We start from the raw sequence: 22,807 nt of genomic DNA, 5'->3' as shown, positions 1-22,807 counted from the left end.
GCTCCCACTATGGAAGGTCCACCCAAAAATGTGGGACTGAAATAGTGCTCGGGCAGTGATCCCCACCAGTGACCTGGGCCATCCTTTGGGCTCTCTGGTGAGAACCCTCAGCCTCCCGTCCTCAGTCTCTTCCCTGATTGGCTGAGCAGCGGGTTATTGACAGAGAGGAGACTCAGGTCCTTGTTGTTCTCTTTTAAGATAAAGTAAATAAGTCAGAACCAGTTCTATCTTTGATTAATTTTGCTGCTTCTCTGCATTAATTGTCTCTGAGCAGTTGATGATTCTCTCTAACATTGCAGTTCTCCTGAAATACTTGCTAAATAATTACTGTGCGCTGTTGTTGGTCTGGAGCTCATCTGAGAGCACTTTATTCAGGTCATTGAATGTCTGAAATTCAAGATCCGATGGTTAGTTTGAAAATCAGGGCTCTTCGATCCTATTCCCAACACTGCCTCTGATGGGCTGTGTGACCTAAGACAAGTCAATTCTCCTTTCTCAGCCTTAGCTTCTCTCTCTTTCAAGTAGGGGTAATAATGATCCGCTCTACCTACCTCATGGTGGGTGAAGGATGCGGACCCATTTGGGAGTGTCACTAGAAGTAGTGCATTATATGAGGTTTCTCATCATGTTTACTCAGAGCAGATTATGACATAATAGATTAGCTGAAATAGTCTATTTTATTTGTATTTTTTTATTTTGAAATTGTTAATAGTAGCAACTTTGTGTGCGAGGAGACAATTTAACACACTCTGACAAACAGGAGTTGCTTTTGTTTTGCAACAAAATATTTTTGCAAAGAACTTTCATCCCACTTGTTATGATTTTGAGAAACAAACTGGTTTAATCTGAATGGGATTTTCGAACAGAAATGGTTTGAATGAAATTTTCCCACCATCTCGATTCCTGGGCTCTATCCCTGCCTCTGGGGTGTTTTCATCTGTTAGAACAGTAGTCAGAACTGGTGGCTTCTCTTTCTGGCTCTGCCATCGCCTTGCTGTGCAGGCCTTCGGTAGGTCACTTCCCTTCTCCCATCTGTCGAATGGGAACAGGAACAGTTCTCGAACTATGGGCAGTTTAGAGCCCAAGTTAGAAAAGGGGGTTAAAACCCTATGTGAAGGAGAAAGGGGAGTTTCACAGTGTTTATCACCAAGGAATTCTAAAGTTTGCTAAAATGTCTAGTCTGTGGAAACAAGAAATGGTCAGGGCCAAACTTATTAACCACTGCCTTTTTAAAGCCCATGCAAAGATGTGAGTCCCTATCTTTTAGGTACCTGTGGTTCTTTGCCAGCAGCAGAGAAGAGATTCCTGCCTCCGTTTTTGTGGCCTTAACAAACCAGGTGTTGTGCCCCAGTTCTTGTCTGAGATCCCTGAAAAAGAACATCTTCCCATCCATGAACAAGACAGGACCTATCTTTCAAAGGGGAACAAAAAGACCTCTGGGACTTACAGACTAGCTAGCCTCACTGCCATAGCTGGAGAAATCCTGCAATACATTCTTAAACACTCAGTGTGTCAGCAGCACCTACAGGATAATTTGGTTCTTATGACTAGTGAGCGTGGATTTGTCAAGAACAAATCATTCCAAACCAATCCTCTTTCCTTCTTTGGCAGGGTTCTTGGCCTGGTGGAGGTGGGTAAACAGTAGATGGGATCTATCTTGGGCTTTTGACACAGTCCCGTAGGACATTCTCAGAAGCAAACGAGGAAAATGTACTCCAGCTGCAATCAGTGTAATGTGAGTGCAGAGCTGATTGAAAGCCAAGACTCCCAGAGCCCTTCTCCATGTTTGGCTGCCCAACAGGGAGGGTGAACCTAGTGGGTCTGGCAGGGATCAGTCCGGTGTCAGGTACTATTCTATATTTTCATGAATGATTTGGAAAATGGAGTGGAGAGCATGCTTCTAAAATTTACAACTGACACCAAGCACTTTGGAGCACAGGATTGAAATTCAAAACGTCCTTAACAAATTGAAGACTTGGTCTTCTTGAGCCAAACTCCATGGTTAGGGCTCTCTCTCTACACTGGGATGAAGTGAAACTCCAGAGCCAAGCACTCCTCCTGGGCAGTGAGCTCCGACCTTGATTGATCAGATGCTGCTTAGCACTGTCAGAACAGCTTTTGCTGGGGGATTCTCCCAGCACTTTCCAATAGCGGGAAAGTATGAAATCCCCATTTGACTGCTGGGGACAGAGCCCGAGAGTGGGGAGCAACTTGCTCAAAGTCCCCAGGAAAAGGAAAACAACCAGCAGTGGAACCAGTAGGAAACCCAACAATGGAACTCAGGAGTCCTGGGGCTGTGCTATGGTGACCAGATCTCCTTATTTTATAGGGACAGTCCGAATTTTGGGGTCTTTTTCTTATCTAGGATCCTATTACTCCCCACCCTGTCCCGATTTTTCACACTTGCTGTCTGGTCACCATAGGGTGTGCACATGTGTGGGTCCCAGCTGCTCCCTGCCCCCCTCATTGAAGCAGATGTGCAGGGTTACTGCCCTGGGAAGTGCAGGGCACCAGTGGATGTGGGGTTGGCTGGAGGTAGGGTCTGGCTTCAGGCAGGGCAAGGGCTGCGGGGCTGGCTGGCTTCAGGCAGGGGGGTGCATCAGGGGTTGGCTGGAGACAGGGAAGGGAGGATGCGGCTGGTGCAGGCAAAGCAGAACGTGCAGGGCTGGCTGGAGAGAGAGGCTGACTGCGGGCAGGGCAGGGGGTGCAGGGCTGGCTGCAGGCAGGGTGTGGGGCAGGGCTGCTGCAAGGATGTTTCATGCCCTAGGCAAAACTTCCACCTTGCACCCTCCCCCCCCCGCACCCCTGCCCGGAGGGGCCCCACCCGTGGCAGCTCCCTCCTCCACCCTGAGTCTCCCCTCTTGTGGCAACTCCCCTGCTCTGCCCTGTGGCACCCCCCTCGCCCCAGCTCACCCCTGCTTCGAGCACGAGCACCCCGTGGCCGCTTCACTTCTCCCACCTCCAAGGCTTGCGGCGCCTAAACCTGCCAGGCAGTCAAGCACCCTCCTCTGAGCCACAGCAGCCCTGACAGTTGACAATAGAGGCAACTTAACCCCTGAGTTCCTTCAATGTGTCTCCCTCCGGGGTCCAGCTCCAATCACCAGATACTCGGGGTATGTCTATACTACCTGCCGAATCGGTGGGCAGTGATTGATCCAGTGGGGGTTGATATATCGCGTCTAGTGTAGATGCAATACATTGAGTGCTCTCCCCTCGCCTGCTGTACTCCAGCTCGGTGAGAGGTGCAAGCAGAGTTTACGGGGAGCTGCAGCAGTCAACTCACCGCGACTGTGACATTATAAGTATAATGTAATATCTCATTGAAAGGTTACAGGGCCAGAAAGAGTTAATTAACTCACCTCACCGACTCACCTGACCCATTGGTGAACCTTAAAAACTGGTTAACAAGATATGTAAATGAACAGAGCTTTGAAATGCAAGTCTTCAGTGTTAGAGGTAGAAGAGGAGGGGTTTGCTCAGGTCTTGTGATGTAAGCAAACAAGTCTTGTCTATTACTATAGTTTTAATTCAAAGAGCAAAAAAGGAATATTAACATTTATAATGATACTTGAGTGAAATAGTATTATTGTCCGTGATTCTTTGAAGGTTGTGGTAATCTGTATCTGAACTGTTTGATGGATGCACTAATTGCCAGGATGTTTGGAAGAAAAGTTAAGCCTATTGTTTTCTCAGGCTGAAAGGCTGCTGGAAATGTATAAGAACCTGGGACATGATCCTTCTTCATCTCAGATCTGCTTTGGGTTTCAAGAGGGGGAAACCTTAGGCCACAAGGATTGAGATCCCCAGTCATTGACTGGAGCCACCCTGAATATGGACATTGGATTATAACCTATGGACTATTTCTAAAAGGACTTTTGGCAACTACAAGCTCATCTCTACTGTGTATCTGAACCTCAAAAATTGAATTCAAGTCTATATGTGTATTAATCATTTAACCAACACTCTTTCTCTTTTCTTTTCTAATACATTTTAGCTTAGTTAATAAGAATTGGCTGTAGCATTTATTATAGGTAAGATCTAAGTTATAATTGAACCTGGTTATGTGGCTGATCCTTTGGGATTGGAAGAATCTTTTCTTTTATATGATGAAGTAAGATTTTCAGGAATCATCATCATATCTAACAGGTGTGTCTGGACGGAGGCCTGAGGCTGGGGACTTTAAGGGAACTGCGTGGTTTAAACTTCTAAGTAACCAGTGAGGTAATACAGAAGCTGTTTTGTGCTGGCTTGGTAAATCTAAGTATTGAAATAACCACCAGCGTTTGGGATTTGTCTGCCCTGTTTTGTTTGCAATTCACTCTGATTGAGTGAGCTCAGCTGGCTCCCACGGGCAGCACTGTCACACCTACATCCAGGCTGCAGGGGTCCGGGGGATCTTAGGGGCCTTGGGGTACACAGATACCTACGTCCAGGCCATAGGGATCCCTGGGGGGATTAGAGAGTTTGGGGGGGACACAGATACGAATCTCCATGCTCTAGGGGTCCCAGGGGGACTTAGAGGGTTCGTAGGGGGCACATATTCCTACATCCAGGCTGAAGGGGTACCAGGGGGGCTTAGGGGTTTAGTGGGGGGCAAAGATACCTACGTCCAAACTGGAGGCGTCCTGGGAGTCTTAGGTGATTTGTGGGGGCTGAAGATACCTATGTCCAGGTTGTAGGGGTACCAGTGGGTTTTAGGGGTTCGGGTGGGCACAGATACGTATGTCCAGGCTGTATCGGTCCCGGGGGGGTTAGAGGTTTCGTGAGGGGCACAGATATCTACATCCAGATTGTAGATGTCCCGGGAGGGGGTGGGTTAGGGGGGTTGTGGGAGTGCAAATACCTCTGTCCAGGCTGTAGGGGTTCCTGGGAGCTTAGAGGGTTTCTGAGGGGCACATATACCTACGTACACACTGGAGTGTCACAGGGGGCTTATGGAGTCTATATGGGGTACAGATACCAATGTTCTGGCTGTATAGGTCCCTAGGGGGCTTAGGGGGGTTGTGGGGGTCACAGATACCTAAGTTCAGGGTGGAGGTGTCTCTGAGGGTCTTAGGTGTTTGGTGGGAGGCACAGATACCTACGTCCAGGCTGCAGGGGTCCCGGAGGAGCTTAGGGTTTGTCACAGAGTGTGAGGGAGTCCGGTCCTGCACCCCTCTCCCTGGGAATCACAGTGACTCTGAGCCAGCCAGTAAAACAGAATGTTTATTGGACAACAGGAGTGAAGGACACAGCAGAGCTTGGAGGCACAAGCAGGACCCCACAATCAAGTCCTTCTACGGGTTCAGGAAACTTAGTTCCCAATTTGGGAATCCCTGAATTCCAACCACCAAGACTAAAACTGAAACTGAACTAACCCAACTCCCTCCAGCCGGCCATTTCCTGTGTCCAGCTTCCCGGGCAAAGGTGCTGACCCCTCCAGACAGCCCTAAGAGGTGTGGGGCTGGCTGGCTTCAGGCAGGGGGGTGCATCGGGTTGGCTGGAGACAGGGCAGGGGATGCAGGGCTGGCTGGAGATGGGAGGTGGAGGGCTGGTGCAGGCTGGGTGTGTGAAGGGGATGGTTGGCTTTGGGCAGGGCCACAGGGGGTTGCGGTAGGAGATGGCTGGAGACAGGGCTGGGGGTTTGTCAGGGGCTTTGCTGCAGGGCTGGCTGCAAGTAGGGCTGGGAGGATGTGGCTGGTGTGGGCAGGGCAGCATCTGACCATTCAAGGTTGGAGCGCACTGCCCAGGAGGAGTGTTTGGCTCTGGGGTTACACTTCAGCCCAGTGTAGAGAGAGGGGCCCAGCCATGGAGTTTGGCTCAAGAAGACCCAGTCTCCAATTTGTTAAGGGCGTTTTGAATTTCAGTCCTGTGCTCCAAAGTGCTTGGTGTCAGTTGCAAATTTTAGAAGCATGGTCTCCACTGCATTTTCCAAATCATTCATGAAAATATTGAATAGTACCGGACTCCGGACTGATCCCTGCCAGACCCACTAGGTACACCCTCTCCGTTGGACAGCCAAACATGGAGAAGGGCTCCTGGAGTTTGGGCTTTCAACCAGCTCTGCACCCACATTACACTGATTGCAGCTGGACTGCATTTCCATTGTTCAGTTATGAGAATGTCCTATGGGACTGTGTGAAAAGCCTTAGCAACACTAAGCTAGTTCCCATCTACTGTTTACCCGCCTCCACCAGGCCCAGAACCCTACCAAAGAAGGAAAGAGGATTGGTCTGGAATGATTTGTTCTTGACAAATCCATGCTCACTCGTCCTAAGAACCAAATTATCCTGTAGGTGCTGCTGACAAACTGAGTGTTTAAGAATGTATTGCAGGATCTCTCCAGCTACGGAAGTGAGGCTGGCTAGTCTGTAAGTCCCTATGGTCTCTTTGTTCCCCTTTTAGAGATAGGTCCTGTCTTGTTCATGGATGGAAGATGTTCTTTTTTAGGGATCTCAGACGAGAACTGGGGTACAACACCTGGTTTGTTAAGGCCACAAAAATGGAGGCAGGAACATCTTCTCTCCTGCTGGCAAAGAACCCCAGGTACCTAAAAGACAGGGACTCACATCCCTGAATGGGCTTTAAAAGGGCAGTGGTTAAAGATTGGCCCCGACCATATCCTGTTTCCACAGACTAAATGTTTTAGAAAACTTTAGAATTCCTTGGTGCTAAACTCCATGAAACTCTTCTTTTTCCTTCAAGAGGGTTTCATCGCCCCTTATCTCACTCAGGCAAACAACTGCCCAGAGTTCGAGAACTGTCCCTGTTCCCATTGAACAGATGGGGAGAGCCTGAGGTACAGAGAAGGGAAGTGTCCTGTCACCAGAGGATCAGACTGAACAGGTTTCAAACCTCCAGGAGGCTCTTACCTTCTAAACAGGGATGGCTGGTCTCTAGTAAAATCACTAAAAGGGAAGGAGAAAACTCAAAAGAGGTTCCTCCTTGCGCTTACGTCCGTGAACCTGAATACTCCCTCAGTCCTCAAAGAGAGACCTGGAGAAGGAGACTTCCTGAAGCAAAGCCACAGGAGACTTTGAGGTTTCCCTGGCCCTCGCCCCTGTCCTACCGGCTGATGTCAGCATCTCTCTGTGAGGTCACCACCTCCCCACCACCTTTGACCAATAGTCTGAGGTCCTGCAAAAGGCCTTTGTGATGTCACTGCCACACCTCTCCCTTGCTGTGCCAATGTCCTGCTCCTGGCCAGGCACTTTGCAGGTTTGAGCTACTCCCTGTGGATCACCCCACTCGAGGAGCGTTCGTTCTAGGCAGCAAGCCGGCTAGACAGGAAAACATCAGACGCTGCTGCCAATGCTACACCCAGTTTTTCAGAAATTAGTCGACTTTATGGCCAGAAGAGACCATTAGAGCATCTAATCTGACCCCCTGCGTATCACAAGCCTCCTGTATGACACAATAGCTACTTTTGGGGGAAAAACATTCCAGAAAGGCATCTGGTCTTCATTGAATGACATCAGGAGATGGCAAATCCACCACTTTCCTTGGTAGCTTGTTCCCGTGATGAATCATCCTCACTGTTGACTATTTGTGCCTTAGTTGTAATATGAATTTGTCTCTTTTCACTTTCCAGCCATTGGCTCTTGTTATGCCTTTCTCTACTCCATTCAAGAGTCCTTTAAAACCCAATATTTTCTCTCCTTTAAGGCCCTTCAACGCTTCAGTGAAATCACCTTTCAATCTTCTTTTGAGAAGCTAAACAGGTTGAGCTCTTTTAGTAGCTCACTGGAAGGCATTTTTCTCCAGCCCTCAGAACATTTGGTGGCTCTTTGCTGACCCAGCTCCAATTTCTCAAGATCTTTCTCAAATGAGGACACCAAAACTGGAGGCAGTATTCCAGTATCAGTCTCACTGATGCTGTGTCACCTCCTGTAATGTTACTGACATAATCTGTAACTGTGTAGATCACTGTTGCGACCACTGTTCTATATTTTCAGCCAATATTGTAGAAAGGTTGTCATGTAAGGGGTCTATGGAGAGGTTCTGATTGGCTGATTATAATTATGCTATCTCTAGATGTGTATCATTTTTGTAGTTGATATTATGAATATTGGCTGTATACTGTCCGTATTTCAAACTTGTGCTCTGCTTCTGGGCAACACCCCAGACAAGTTAGTGTCAGTTCTGCCTAGCCTGTTTGATGGCCCATTAAGGACCATGAGCTATACAATCGACCCTTTGAGAGAAGGCAGATACGCCTTGTGGTTCAGCAAGGTATGCAGGGACCTGCCTATGGACAGAGATCTGAGGGTATGGCTACACTTGCCGCGGCAGCGCTTTGAAGGGCGAGTGTGGTTGTAGCACCAGCCCTGGACAACAGCTCTCCCACGGCTGCACGTAAACCATCTCCTCATGGGGTTTAGCTTACAGCTCTGGAAGCCGCACTCCCAGCGCTGTGGCACTGTTTACACTAGCGCTTTACAGCGCTGTATCTTGCAGTGCTCGGGGGGGGGGGTTCACACCCCTGAGCAAGAAAGTTGCAGCGCTGTAATGCACCAGTATTGCCAAGGCCTAAGATTTTTCTGTGCCACGTGCTGGATAGAGTGTCCCCGGGAACAAGAAAGCAAAACCACATGGCAAGAGACTATAAAAGGCTGATGCCTCATCTCCATCTTTCTTCAGTCCTGCTTCATACCTGGAGGGACTTTACTACAAACTGAAGCTCTGTACAAAGGACTGAATGCCCCATCCCAGCTGTGGATGGATTCCAGAGACTTGATTTGAACCTGCAGTTTATTCCATCACTGCTACAAGCCTGAACCAAGAACTTTGCTATTACTGTATGTGAAGGGTTAAAATCCATGTGCATTTTATATAACAACCAGCTCTTTTCCAGACACTAAGTCCAGAGTATGGTCAAGGGACCACAAGCCTAGCAAATAATGATCAGCTAAGAGAAAGCTGGGGTAAACAGAAAGCCTTGTTTGCTAAGATAGGCCTGGTCAGCAAATTGCCAGGTGTTGAATCTAAGAACTAAATAATTCTGTCTTATTCAGAGTTGCAGATTGAACAAAGAATCCCTGTTCCTATTACGTTAGTCTCTTCTGTAGGGAGACGTTCTTCCCACAGATCCAACCTTGAGTTTATGAAAAGTTGGCACATGTCAGTATAAGATATGACATCCTTCCACCTCCCTTCCCAGGGACCAATGCCTTACCTTCACACACACAGAAAACAAGCTTTATTGCCATATACTTTCACTGTTTCTTTGCTTTAACCCCTAGGAATGTGTCCGCTCTTCCCATCTTTTGGTCAATCTTTTGAGGAAACAGAGAAGAGTGCTTCTGCCTTGCAATGCAAATGCTTCCAAAAGAAACCGGTCATTTTTTCTGACAAGCGTTGGAAGGATGCAGCTAAGAAATGTGGAGACAAGGAAAAGGTCATCCTAACTCAACTTGCATCCATGGCTCTTGGGGCCACAGTGCAGAGCACTAAGCACTGTACGACCACAGCAAAATCTAAACTTTACGCCTTATTACACTAGGCAGTAGTTAGGTCAAGCAATTTTCTCATCCCACTGGATGTTACCCTCCTTAATACAAAGAATTCCACCTAAAACTTGGATTACTGTCCTCAGATGACCTTCATTTTCTCAGGATTCCTGCTACTTCCAGCATAGGTGGGAGAGGAGAAAGGCAAAAACATGATGCCACAGTCTCTTCTTTTATATCCTTAGTTCAAGTGTCTAGAAGACACTTGCCCAGACGTGTCCAGGTGGGCTCTGCTGAGTCACTAGGTTGGGGAATCCTCCTGGTGTGGTCTTGTGCAACTGAATCATAGACTTGAGCAGTCCCCACAGTGTTGTGTTTGGGCATCTGTCATTGAATTGGAAATCTCTTAATTACAATTCCTCTGCTGATTCATGGTTGTTGAACTCCCTCCTTGGCAGGGGTTACTAGCAAAATTATAGCATATTTCAGTAACAACCATACAGCAAAATGCATAACTTCATACACCCTCATGCTATACATATTTGGACAGAATAACCGATTTCAGCAGATCATGACTTTTCATGTGATAACTTACATGGAATGGTTTGTATGACATATCACAGTCATATATGAATGATGAATATGTGAGCTACAGGGGGCTCTTTTGAGGTACATCATGTCACAAAAGCCTCCAGAGACTGGTCTTTGGGAAGAGCTGGCTGAAGAGCCTTCTGAGTAACTGAGAGATCCTGGCTTGGCCAGCCAGTTTGTGCTTGTGAATTAAACTTGTCTGCTGGGCTCCCTTTTTTGTGTCTCTTTCACATAAACAGAGCAGAAGTTCTTGGTCAATCCTTGACAGTGCTTGTTCAAGACACAGAGAGCCTCTGTGCTGGGGCAGGGGTAGGGGTGCAGGAGGTGGTCGGAGGGGGGGTTGCTTACCTCGGGCAGTACAGCTCCCAAAGTGACCGGCACACACTCCCCTCCTGCAGAGGCTTCTAGGCAATGGGATTCGGGGGCGGGTCAGCTATGGAGTTTGCACTCAGGGCCACAGGGATATGCCAGCTGCTTCCAGTAGCAGTGCAGCATGGAGGGAGGGGACAGAGTGGGCAGGGAGCTGCCTTAGCGCTGCTGGCACATCTCTGTGTGATGCTTGGGGAGGCATCAGGTCTCTGTGGGCTGCCTGGGGTAGGGCAGTGCCCGAGGGGGCTCAGGCCACCCCTTTGCCTCCTCTTTCCAGGCTCCTAGCCCAATTTTCTGGCCGACAGGGATTTTAGGGTGCAGCAGCGCAGGGAGCAGAAAGGGTGAACCACAGCGGCTGCCTCCCCTAGAATTATTTGCAGTCAGGATTTCCCCCAACAGTGCCCCACAGGGGTCCAGGGTCAGCTCCAGCACGGGCCACACAGGAAGGCTTAATGCTCCAGCTACAGCACATGCTGGGCAGGCTTGAGGCTAGGGTCCCCATGGCAGGAGAGAAAAAGAAGACTCGGCCCCTGGAGGGGCAGGCTGGGGCTTCCTGGATCTCATTTGCTCACAGCCAGCGCCCTGCCCCTACTCCCAAGTGATCCATGGTGCCCCGCGGTCGGCCAGAATGGAGCAGCAGTTTTCACTGCACTATGTCCACTTATGGCTTACAGGCAACTCCCAGACTCACCACAGCCCACCATCTTGGACAGAAAGGAGCCTACTCTGCCTCACCATTGCTTCTTTTCCTTCCACCCAGAACCCCGCTTCTCCTGGGCTGCAAGGACCCATCCCTGGGATGCCAACAGGCAGCCACAGGGGTCTATCTCCCAGCAGCCAACCGCACCTCCATGGGTTTTGCCCTCAGAAGGGCAGGCGGGGGTTTCCTGGATCCCAGTTGCTCACAGCCAGGCCAGCCTCCACCTCTAGAACCATCAGTCATGCCCCCAGGTTGGCCATAAAGGAGCAGCCATTCTCCGCTTGGACTCAGCTTTGCTTGTTTTCCTTTCACCCAGAACCCCACTTCTTCTCCTGGGCTGCAAGTAGCCATCCCTGGGAAGCCAAGAGGCAGGCACAGGATTCTGCTTCCCAGCAGCGAACCACACCTCCCCAGGCTTTGCAGAATGAAGGGTGGTGCTCTACTAACCCCACTTAGCCACAATGATGTGCTTAGTTTCTGCCCTGCCTTTCTCAGCTTGACTTTCCTCTTGTGCCCAATTCCTGCCTCACTTCCTCCTTTGGCAAGTCACGCAAAGGAGGCCAGCAGGAAGAACCGGCGTCCACCAGCCAATCTGCAAGGGCAGAGGAGGCCAAGCCACAAGTATCTGAAAAGTAACATGCCTAAGGCCTCTAGGTTCTCCAGCCTGACACCAAGGTGCTTTCTCCACTGCTGTCAGCACCTTCTGTCATGCAGGGGTTGGAGTTATCCCAGGGACAGGCCAATAGGAGAAGGAGGAGAGCCTTCCTGGACAGCAAGGGGATCTGGGAAAAGGAAACCAGCATGTTTCTGCCTGGCTTTGAACCAGGGACCTTTTGCATGTTAGGCAAATGTGATAACCACTACACTACAGAAACTCCATCTGCTTGGCTGTTGCTCACTCTGCCACAGACCGATGGACAAATCAAGAGAAAGTGGTGGCAACCCTTCGATAGGTCAGCTGGCAGAGCAGAGGACTGGAGCCGGCACTCGGGAAGTCGTCCTTACCTCGCCCGTGTGACTCCAGCTCGAGGGAGAGCTTCTTCTTCTTCTCCTTGCTGACAAAGAGCAAGAGAAGAATGAAAGGTCAGGTGGGCCAACTCAGTGCAGAAGCCCATGCTGTCTTTTCCTGCTGCATAGCCTGAAATGAGGGACTCGTGACAGTTAAAGGCCCTGCTGCACTCTCAGAAAACATCCCACCTGTGCACAAAGTGGGGTAGAAGAGCCTGTTAGTCTAGCACGCTCCCAACCGAACTACTTCAGCAGCTGCTAGGTTTCTTTTTGGTCTATTACTTTTCTGTCTGGGATGTTGTTGTCAGCTGTGGCACAGAAAAAGGACGTCATTGCGAGCGACCCATGAAGACAAGATTCACTTTCGCCTTCCTTGCTCGGCTTTACTTGCTTCCTCATCCTATTCCTGCCTTAGTTCCTGTGTTACCTGAAGGCGATGGGGACCCAGCAGTACGAGGAGGAAGTTGGGCAGCTAGACCCTGGTGGCAAAAGTCCTGCCACCACTTGCCACCCCACTCTCTTCTCCCAGCTTCACATATTGGCCACCAGGGACTTGGTGCCCAGCAGCGCAACAGAAGGCAGTGGACAGAGCCACCCTCGCCTTGAAGCTCTAGCTCATTAAACCACATCTACAATCTCTGATGGCCCATGAGAGACCGACATTGCTTGCTATTTTAGCACTTGAAAATGCCATTGGCCAATCTTTGGATCTCTTTAATGCTGAGCTTCAGTTCACGGGGGAAAGATGAGAAGTGACCTTTCAATTAAAGGCCTGGGGTTAACATCCTAACGCTGTCTCCGACTGTAACACTATTTAATACTGGCCAGCCCTGTGCTGGTGACAGTTCCATTTCTAGATGTTAGTACGCTTCAGTTACCATTAAAATTTAAAAGTTTCTATATGCTTAAAGAAAATGCATTTGTTTTATTTGCTTATATATGGCATGACTAAATACAGGTTTACAGAACCTAGCCTGCAAATTTAGCATCTTATATGACAGAGAAAATCATTCATCGAAATTGTACATCAAAATCATGAACTGAGCTACAAATGCAATGAAAAATAAGATATTCAAAAGTTTAACATATGGGGGGGCACTGAAGACACGTCTTGCCTGGGGTGCCACTTGGTCTAGGGGAGGCCCTGTCAGGGAGAACAGGAGTTAGACTCATATGTCTATTTTCAGGCTGTAATCTGTGGGCACCCTGTCTGGGGGAGGGATCGTGGTAGCCCAGACTCAGGGCTGGAACAGGCCCCTGATTGAGGGAGTGGCTGCATGGTTTACAGTGCTCTGATGTCTCAGACAATGTGTCTCTCCCAAAGCCTCAGATCTGCATCCCCAGAAGGCTCCTGTGCTGCCTCCGCTCCTTTCACCTTCTACAGCAAGGAGCAGCAGCAAGGTTCAGGGATGAGCCATAGGCACTAGGTGGGGGGCAGAGGCTTCAGGAGCCCAGAGTGTTTGCCTGTCTGGACATTTTGGCTGAGACCTCAGGGACACATTGTCAGGCAGAATCCCAGGCATCTGTATGAAAGGAGCATAAGGACATAAGAGCAGCCAGACTGGGTCAGACTGGGTCTATCTCGCCCAGTGTCCTGTCTTTCCATAGCAGCCAAAGCCAGGTGCCCCAGAGGGAATGAACAGGACAGGGAATCATCAAGTGATCTATCCCCGGTCACGCGCTCCTAGCAAACAGAGATTAGAGACACCTTCCCTGCCCATCCTGGCTCTGAGCATGTCCTCCATGGATTGATTTAGCTCTTTTTTGAGCCCTGTTATAGTCTTGGCCTTCACAACATCCTCTGGCAAGGAGTTCCGCAGGTTGACTATGCATTGTGTGAAAAAATATTTCCTTTTGTTTGTTTTAAACGTGCTGCCCATTAATTTCATTTGGTGACCTCAAGTTCTTGTGTTATGAGAAGGAATAAGTAACACTTCCTTATTTACTTTCTCCACACCAGCCATGATTTTATAGACCTCTATCATATTTCCCCTTAGTCATCTTTTCTCCAAGCTGAAAAGTCCCAGTCTTATTATTCTCTTCTCATATGGCAGACACTCTATACCCCTTTCTGAACCTTTTCCAATTCCAATACATCTTGTCTGAGATGGGGTGACCGTATCTGCAAGCAGCATTCATGCGTACCATGGATTTCTACAGTGGCAATAAGATTTTCTCTCTTATTTTCTATCCCTTTCCTAATGACTCCCAACATTTTGTTCACTTTTTGCCAGCTGCTGCACATTGAGTGGATGTTTGCAGAGAACTATCCACAGTGACTCCAAGATCTCTCACTTGAGAAGCAACAGCTATTTTACATCCCATCATTTTATACGTATAGTTGGGATTATGTTTGCCAATGTGCATTGCTTTGCATTTATCAGCATTGAATTTCATCTGCCATTTTGTTGCCCTTTCACCCAGTTTTGTGAAATCTCTTTTTAGTTCCTCACAGGCTGCTTCGCACTTAACTATCCTCTGTAGTTTTGAATAATCTGCAAATTTTGTCACCTCGCTGTTTAGCAGATTGTTTATCAATATGTTGAATAGTCCCAGTACAGACACCACTAGTTACCTGTTTGCATCCTGAAAACTGATCATTTAGTCCTACCCTTTGTTTCCCAGCTTTTAACCAGTTATTGATCCAGCTGAGGACCTTCCAGAGGTGAAAGTAAGCCGGTCCGGTCCAGTATGGGGTACTGGCAAGAGTTGGTACGCTGTGCCAGCCAGGCACAGCTTCCCCAGGCTGGTGATTTAAAGGGCCCAGGGATCCCTACGGAGGCTAGAGCCCCAGACCCTTTAAATCGCCACCTGAGCCCCCCTGCCACAGCCCTAGGGAGCAAATCACTGCTGTGGAATGCTGCTCTCTCCCGCACCACGAACACAGAACAGGGGCAGCGGGAGCTTCCTTACAGTGGGGGGGCACCGTTGTCTGAACTGTGGCACTCCCATGAGACCCCTTCCCCAAGGACCCACACTCACACCACCCCTCCCCCCAAGGCCACACTCACAGAACGCCTCTTCCCCCCCAAAACTCCACCCTTCCCCCTACTCCATCATTTGTCCTAACAGCTGGTAAAAAGTGGTGCATGGTCCTCTAACCCCCCTGTTCCAGCAGCCCTGACACAGAGCTAAGCAGGCAGCAGTGTGTGTGTGTCACAGAGGCTGCTGTGCTGAGCTGAGCCAGTCAGTGAAGCGGAGGCTGATGTTGGGGCTGTGCCCCTCTCCCTGCCTCAAGACTGGTTGCTTGCAGCAGCTGTCTGACCTTACAGACAGTGTGCCCACAAACTCCCTCTACCCCCCACACACAAACACACTCTCTACCCCACCAGGTACATTGAAGTTGAAGAGCAGCCGGCAATCTAGTAGGATTCCCATGGAACAATGGGATAGAGAAACCTGCACTATGTGATGCAGTACCAGTCCAGAAGACATTGCAAACCCTTCCCAAAGCACCTGCAGCCAGTTGCACAGCTATCCACAATGCACTGCTCTCTGTGGCCATCCTGGATGTGCTCTGGTGATACAAGTGGCATAGTGTGGACATGCAACAGCTGTTTAATTAAAACGTTTTAAAGCCACATTACCTAATAGTACAGACATAGCTTGAGAGTGAGACAAGACCCCAGCTCTGTTGAAACTAAAGAGCCACAACTTCCTCTGTAGTTGGCAAAGTTTGAACCTGTTTGGGGAGACCCCAATGGATTTCTAGTCTATCACCTTAACCACTGAGCGACAACTACTTGCTTGAGAGGTGTCTCTCACTACACTCTAGTTCTGTTCTCACTGAGTGATCAATTCCAGATGTTCCCTCAGACCAGCTTCCACAACACACACACTGCTGTGCCATTGTGTAAGTGTGTCCCTGGCTGAACTGCAAGAATTCCTGCTCATTTCCCTTCTGACTGGAGCACGAGGAGAGTGTGTTTGTGGTCAATGACTTTCCTGTAGATTGTTGTCCATTTCCTGCTTTGATCATTCAGACAGTTCCTTCACCATCCTATCCCTAGCACATCAGGGATTGCAATAGCAGGGGGCAGGTTTTCTCTGGGGCACTGAGATTTGTCAGGGGGTTGGTGGCTCCTTTCTTTCCTCACCCTGGAGTAAACTCAGCTTTTTATTCCATCCTTGATGTTTCAAGGAATAACAAGAGATGACCGAGGAAAGATGTGGACAGGGCGGGTCTCAGGGGAGGGGCAGAGAGGTGTGGGTGGTGGTCAGGGTAGGTCAGGGGAGGGGGTAGAGAGGTGTGAGGGCTGGGCAGGGTGGGTGTCAGGGGAGAGGCAGAGAGGTGCAAGTGATGGGCAGGGTTGGTCTTAGGGGAAGAGGCAGAGAGGTTTGGGCAGGGTGAGTCTCAGGAGAAGGGCAGAGAGGTGGGGGCAGCAGGTAGACCTTGGGGAAGTGGGTGGAGAGGCACAAGGAGGCCTTCAGGCAGGACAGGAGCAAGCAAAAGGTGGACCAGCAGGCCTCAGCCAAAGAGGAAGAGCAGGGCTGGGAAGTGGCCAAATGGGAGTGAGGGCAGAGCACAGGTGGGGCCTCAGAGGGAGGAGAATGAGCCAAGGAAATGGAATGGGCAGGGCTACGCAGAGGATTCAGGGGGCCTGGGGCAAAACAATTTTGGGGGCCCCTTCCATAAAAAAATGTTGCAATGCTCTAGAATACTATATTCTCATGGGGGCCCTGCAGGGCCTGGGGCAAATTGCCCCACTTGCCCACCCTCTGGGTGGCCCTGCCCTCAGCCTCTCATCGTAAGTCCCCTGTACCTAATCATTTTTGTTGCCCTCCCCTAGACTCTTTCCAATTTGTTTCTGTAGTGGAGGGGCGAAAACTGGACGCAATGCTCGAGACGTGGCCTCAACAGTCCCGAATAGAGGGGAATATAATCACTTCCCTCTATCTGCTGGTAATGCTCCTACTAATCCAGCCCAGCATGACCAGTTACCCATATTGAATGCCGACTCACCAATATTTGATCAATTGGTTACTGTCCATTCAAGAGGTTCTTTCCTACCTATTCATAAAGAATGAAGATGCTCTAAGCAGAGGGGAGAGAGCTGTTCCACTCATGTAGTTAATCCATCTCCCCGAGAGGTGGTAGCTATGTCACTGGGGGAAGCTATGTGGGTGGGTGTGCAAGCTGTGGTGTCTACATGCATCTATAAGTTTAATCAAACCCCATTTTTAAAAGCATTGTGGTCTGGGAAGAGATCAGGAGACTTCTGAGGCAGGGCCTATCCTTCAAAATCTTTAAGATCACTGACTTACCTCCACAGCAGTTATGGGGGTGTAGCTCAGTGGTAGAGTGTTTGACTGCAAATCAAATGGTCCTTGGTTCAAGCCCAAGGGCCCCCTTATAAACCTCTTCCTTTAACAAAAGTAATTGCATTTCTGTTATGTTGAGGAGCTCCACTGCGTAGGGATCCCTGAAATGAATGCAAACACTCAATATCTTCCTGTGCAAATGCACAGAAACCTAGCAAACATGTGCCTCAACTGAAATCAGTTCCAATCCTCTAAAGGATTAAAGAATCTCTATTTAGGTTGCAGGAAAAAACATCCTGATGCGTAGAAAGAATAGTAAATATGGCAGGCGACCAGCTTGGCTTAACAATGAAATCCTTGCTGATCTTAAACACAAAAAAGAAACTTACAAGAAGTGGAAGATTGGACAAATGACCAGGGAAGACTATAAAAATATTGCTCAGGCTTCCAGGAGTGAAATCAGGAAGGCCAAATCACACATTGAGTTGCAGCTAGCAAGAGATGTTAAGAGTAAGAAGAAGGGCTTCTTCAGGTATGTTAGTAACATGAAGAAAGTCAAGGAAAGTGTGGGCCCCTTATCGAATGAGGGAGGTAACTTAGTGGACAGAGGATGTGGAAAAAGCTAATGTACTCAATGATTTTTTTGACTCTGTCTTCACAAACAAGGTCAACTCCCTGATTGCTGCACTGGGCAGCACAGTGTGGGGAGAAGGTGACCAGCCCTCTGTGGAGGTATTAGTGGTTTGGGACTATTTAGAAAAACTGGAGACCAGCTCATGTCCATGGGGCTGGATGTGCTGCATCCAAGGGTGCTAAAGGAGTTGGTGGATGTGATTGCAGAGCCATTGGCCATTATCTTTGAAAGCTCATGGCGAACAGGGGAGGTCCTGGATAACTGGAAAAAGGCTGCTATAGTGCCCATCTTTAAAAAGGGAAGAAGGAGGATCTGGAGAACTACAGGCCAGTCAGCCTCACCTCAGTCCCTGGAAAAATCATGGAGCAGGTCCTCAAGGAATCACTTCTGAAGCACTTAGAGGAGAGGAAAGTGATCAGGAACAGTCAGCATGGATTCATCAAGGGCAAGTCATGCCTGACTAACCTAATTGCCTTCTATGAGGAGATAACTGGCTCTGTGGATGAGGGGAAAGCAGTGGATGTGTTATTCCTTGACTTTAGCAAAGCTTTTGATATGGTCTCCCACAGTATTCTTGCCAGCAAGTTAAAGAAGTATGGGCTGGACGATTGGACTATAAGATGGATAGAAAGCTGGCTAGATCGTCTGGGTCAATGGGTAGTGATCAATGGATCCATGTCTAGTTGGCAGCCAGTTTCAAGCGGAGTGCCCCAAGGGTCGGTCCTGAGGCAGGTTTTGTTCAATAGCTTCATTAATGTTCTGGAGGATGGTGTGGATTGCACCTTCAGCAAGTTTGCAGAAGACACTAAACTGGGAGGAGTGGTAGATATGCTGGAGGGTAGGGATATGATACAGAGGGGCCTAGACAAATTAGAGGACTGGGCCAAAAGAAACCTGATGAGGTTCAACAAGGACGAGTGCAGAGTCCTGCACTTAGGACTGAAGGATCCCATTCACTGCTACAGACTAGGGACTGGATGGCTAGGCAGCAGTTCTGCAGAAAAGGACCTAGGGGTTACAGTGAATGAGAAGCTGGATATGAGTCAACAGTGTGTCCTTGTTGCCAAAAAGGCTAACGGCATTTTGGGCTGTATAAGTAGGGGCATTGCCAGCAGATCGAGGGATGTGATCATTCCTCTCTATTCGGCATTGGTGAAGCATCATCTGGAGTACTGTGTCCAGTTTGGGGCCCGACACTACAAGAAGGATGTGGAAAAATTGGAAAGAGTCCAGCAGAGGGCAACAAAAATGATCAGGGGTCTGAAGTGCATGACTAATGAGGAAAGGCTAAGGGAACAGGGCTTGTTTAGTCTGCAGAAGAGAAGACTGAGGGGGGATTTGATAGCTGCTTTTAAGTACCTGAAAGGGGGTTCCAAAGAGGATGGATCTAGACTGTTCTCTGTGGTAGCAGATGAGAGAACAAGGAGTAATGGTCTCAAGTTGCAGTGGGGGAGGTTTAGGCTGGATATTAGGAAAAAACTTTTTCACTAGGAGGGTGGTGAAGCACTGGAATGGGATAGCTAGGGAGGTGGTGGAATCTCCTTCCTTAGAGGTTTTTAAATTGAGGCTTGACAAAGCCCTGGCTGGGATGATTTAATTGAGGATTGGTCCGTCTTTGAGCAGTGGATTGGACTAGATGACTTCCTGAGGTCCCTTCCAACCCTAATATTCTATGATTATATGATTAGATGCTCTAATGGTCTCTTCTGGCCATAAAGTCGACTAATTTCTGAAAAACGGAGTGTAGCACTGGGAGCAGCATCTGATGTTTTCCTGTCTAGCCGGCTTGCTGCCTAGAACGAATGCTCCTTGGGTGAGGTGATCCACAGGGAGTAGCTCAAACCTCCAAAGTGCCTGGCCTGGGGCAGGACATTAGCAGAGCAAGGGAGGGGTGTGGCAGTGACATCAAAAAGGCCTTTTGCAGGACCTCACACTATTGGTCCAAGGTGGTGGGTGGGTTGTGACCTCACAAAGAGATGCTGTCATCAGCCAAGCAGGACAGGGGCGAGGGGCCAGGGAAACCTCTGAGATCCCTGTGGCTTTGCGTCAGCAAGTCTCCTTCAGCAGGTCTCTCTTTGAGGAATGATAAAGTATTCGGGTTCACAGATGTGAGCACCAGGAGGAACCTCTTTCGAGTTTTCTCCTTCCCTTGTAGTGATTTTACTAGAAAACAGCCATCCCTGTTTAGAAGGTAAGAGCCTCCTGGAGGTTTGAAACCTGTTCAGTCTGATCCATCTGGTAAGAGTTGAATTCTAGACATGGAAAACACGAGCTTAAGGAGGCAGAATTTTATTGCACACCTGGGATTTTGTCCTTTAGAATCAGTGCGGACATAAGGGTGTGTCCTTTTTGTTTCAGCTTTTCCTCCATCCATCCTTCCCTCCTTTCTCTTCTTCTCTTGCTTCTTTTCTCCTTTTTCCTATTCCCCTCTCAACACCAGCAGGTGTGCTTGTGTGTGTGTGTGTGTGTGTTGCGGGGGAGTGCTCTGCAGCTCCCACTGTGAGAGATTCACCGAAAAATGTGGGACTGAAATAGTGCTTGGGCAGTGATCCCCAGCAGTCACCTGGGCCATCTTTTCGGCTCTCTGGTAAGAATCCTCAGCCTCCCATCCTCAGTCTCTATCCTGATTGGCTGAGCAGGGGGTTATTGACAGGTAGGAGACTCAGGTCCATGTTGTTCTCTTTTAAGACCAAGGAAATAAGTCAGAACCAGTTCTATGTTTGACAAATTTTGCTGCTTCTCTGCATTAATTGTCTCTGAGCAGTTGATGATTCTCTCTAACATTGCAGTTCTCCTCAAATACTTGCTGAATAATTACTGTGCACTGTTGTTGGTCTGGAGTTCATCTGAGAGCACATTATTCAGGTCATTCAATGTCTGAAATTCAAGATCTGATGGTTGGTTTGAAAATCAGGGCTCTTGGGTCCTATTCCCAACTCTGCCTCAGCCTGGCTGTGTGACCTTATACAAGTCAGTTCTCCTTTCTCAGCCTTAGCTTCTCCGCCTTTCAAGTAGGGATAATAATGATCCACTCTTACCTACCTCATGGTGGTGGAGAATGGGGATCCATTGGAGAGTGTCACTAAGAGTAGTGCATAATATGAGGTGTCCTATCAGGTTTACCCAGAGCAGATTATGACGTAATAGATTAGCTGAAACAGTCTTTTTTATTTGTATTTTTTTATTTTGGAATTGTTAAGAGTAGCAACGACTTAGCTCAGACTGAAGCAACTTATCCAATTTTCAAGATCTAAGTGTCTCCTCCTTGTGTGTGATGACACAATTTAACACACTGTGACAAACAGGAGATGCTTTTGTTTTGCAAAAAATCTTTTTGCAAAGAACTTCCATCTCACTTATGATTCTGAGAAACAAACTGGTTTAGTCTGAATGGGATTTTCGGACAGAAACGGTTGGAATGAAATTTTCCCACCATCTCAATTCCTGAGCTCTATCCCTGCTTCTGGGGGGATTAGTTGTCTGTTAGAACAGGAGTCTGACTGGCGGTTTCTCTTTCTGGCTCTGCCACGGTCTTACTGTGTAGGCCCTTGGGTAGGTCACCTCCCTTCTCTGTAGCTCAGGCTCCTTCCATTTGTCCAATGGGAACAGGGACAGTTCTCGAATTCTGGGCAGTTGTGAGCCTGAGTGAGAGAAGGGGTGTTGAAGCCCTGTGTGAAGAAGAAAGGGGAGTTTCACGGTGTTTTAGCACAAAGGAATTCTAAAGTTTGCTAAAGTGTCTAGTCTGTGGAAACAAGAAATGGTCGAGGCCAAACTTTTTAACCACTGCCTTTTTAAAGCCCTTTCAAGGATGTGAGTCCCTATCTTTTAGTTACCTGGGGTTCTTTGCCCACAGGAGAGAAGAGATTCCTGCCTCCGTTTTTGTGGCCTTAACAAACCAGGTGTTGTGCCCCAGTTCTCGTCTGAGATCCCTGAAAAAGAACATCTTCCCATCCATGAACAAGACAGGACCTATCTTTCAAAGGGGAACAAAGAGACCTCTGGGACTTACAGACTAGCTAGCCTGACTGCCATAGCTGGAGAGATACTGGAATTCATTCTTAAACACTCAGTTTGTCAGCAGCACCTACAGGATAATTTGGTTCTGAGGATGAGTGAACATGGATTTGTCAAGAACAAACGATTCCAAACCGATCCTCTTTCCTTCTTCGGCAGGGTTCCGGGCCTGGTGGAGGTGGGTAAACAGTAGATGGGATCTAGCTTGGTGTTACTAAGGCTTTTGACACTGTCCCGTAGGACATTCTCACAAGCAAACGAGGGAAATGCAGTCCAGCTGCAATCAGTGTAATGTGGGTGCAGAGCTGGTTGAAAGCCCAGACTCGAGGAGCCCTTCTTCATATTTGGCTGTCCAATGGAGAGGGTGTACCTAGTGGGTCTGGCAGGCATCAGTCCGGAGTCCGGTACTATTCAATATTTTCATGCATGATTTGGAAAATGCAGTGGAGACCATGGTTCTAAAATTTGCAACTGACACCAATCACTTTGGAGCACAGGACTGAAATTCAAAACGTCCTTAACAAATTGGAGACTTGGTCTTCTTGAGCCAAACTCCATGGCTGGACCCCTCTTGCTACACTGGGCTGAAGTGAAACCCCAGAGCCAAACACTCCTCCTGGGCAGTGCGCTCTGACCTTGAATGGTCAGATGCTGCTTAGCACTGTCAGAGCAACTTTTGCTGGGGGATTCTCCCAGCACTTTCCAATAGCAGGAAAGTATGATATCCCCATTTGACTGCTGAGGACAGAGCCCTATAGGGGGGAGCAATTTGCCCAAAGTCCCCCAGGAAAAGGAAAAGAA

At 48.6% G+C, this 22,807-nt stretch overlaps 1 long non-coding RNA gene and 2 other non-coding genes across 4 annotated transcripts; 1 reads left to right on the top strand and 2 right to left on the bottom strand.

Annotated features, from left to right (window-relative positions):
* Positions 1 to 9,155: 9,155 nt before the first annotated feature.
* LOC127039521 (uncharacterized) lies at positions 9,156 to 17,626 on the bottom strand. Of its 2 annotated transcripts, none has more exons than XR_007771100.1 (3): positions 17,362 to 17,626; positions 12,094 to 12,143; positions 9,156 to 9,350 (listed from the first exon to the last, which is right to left on the bottom strand). It is a non-coding gene; the product is annotated as an uncharacterized LOC127039521 (long non-coding RNA). The 2 variants fall into 2 exon arrangements; XR_007771099.1 differs by lacking the exon at positions 9,156 to 9,350 and adding an exon at positions 9,361 to 11,441.
* Positions 11,891 to 11,963, bottom strand: TRNAV-AAC (transfer RNA valine (anticodon AAC)). The gene has a single exon. It is a non-coding gene; the product is annotated as a tRNA-Val (tRNA).
* On the top strand, positions 17,377 to 17,448 carry TRNAC-GCA (transfer RNA cysteine (anticodon GCA)). The gene has a single exon. It is a non-coding gene; the product is annotated as a tRNA-Cys (tRNA).
* Positions 17,627 to 22,807: the final 5,181 nt, after the last annotated feature.

Source organism: Gopherus flavomarginatus, chromosome 23 (assembly GCF_025201925.1).
Source record: "Gopherus flavomarginatus isolate rGopFla2 chromosome 23, rGopFla2.mat.asm, whole genome shotgun sequence".
Taxonomy (NCBI): Eukaryota; Metazoa; Chordata; order Testudines; family Testudinidae; genus Gopherus; species Gopherus flavomarginatus.
This window is presented reverse-complemented; position numbering and strand designations above follow the sequence as displayed.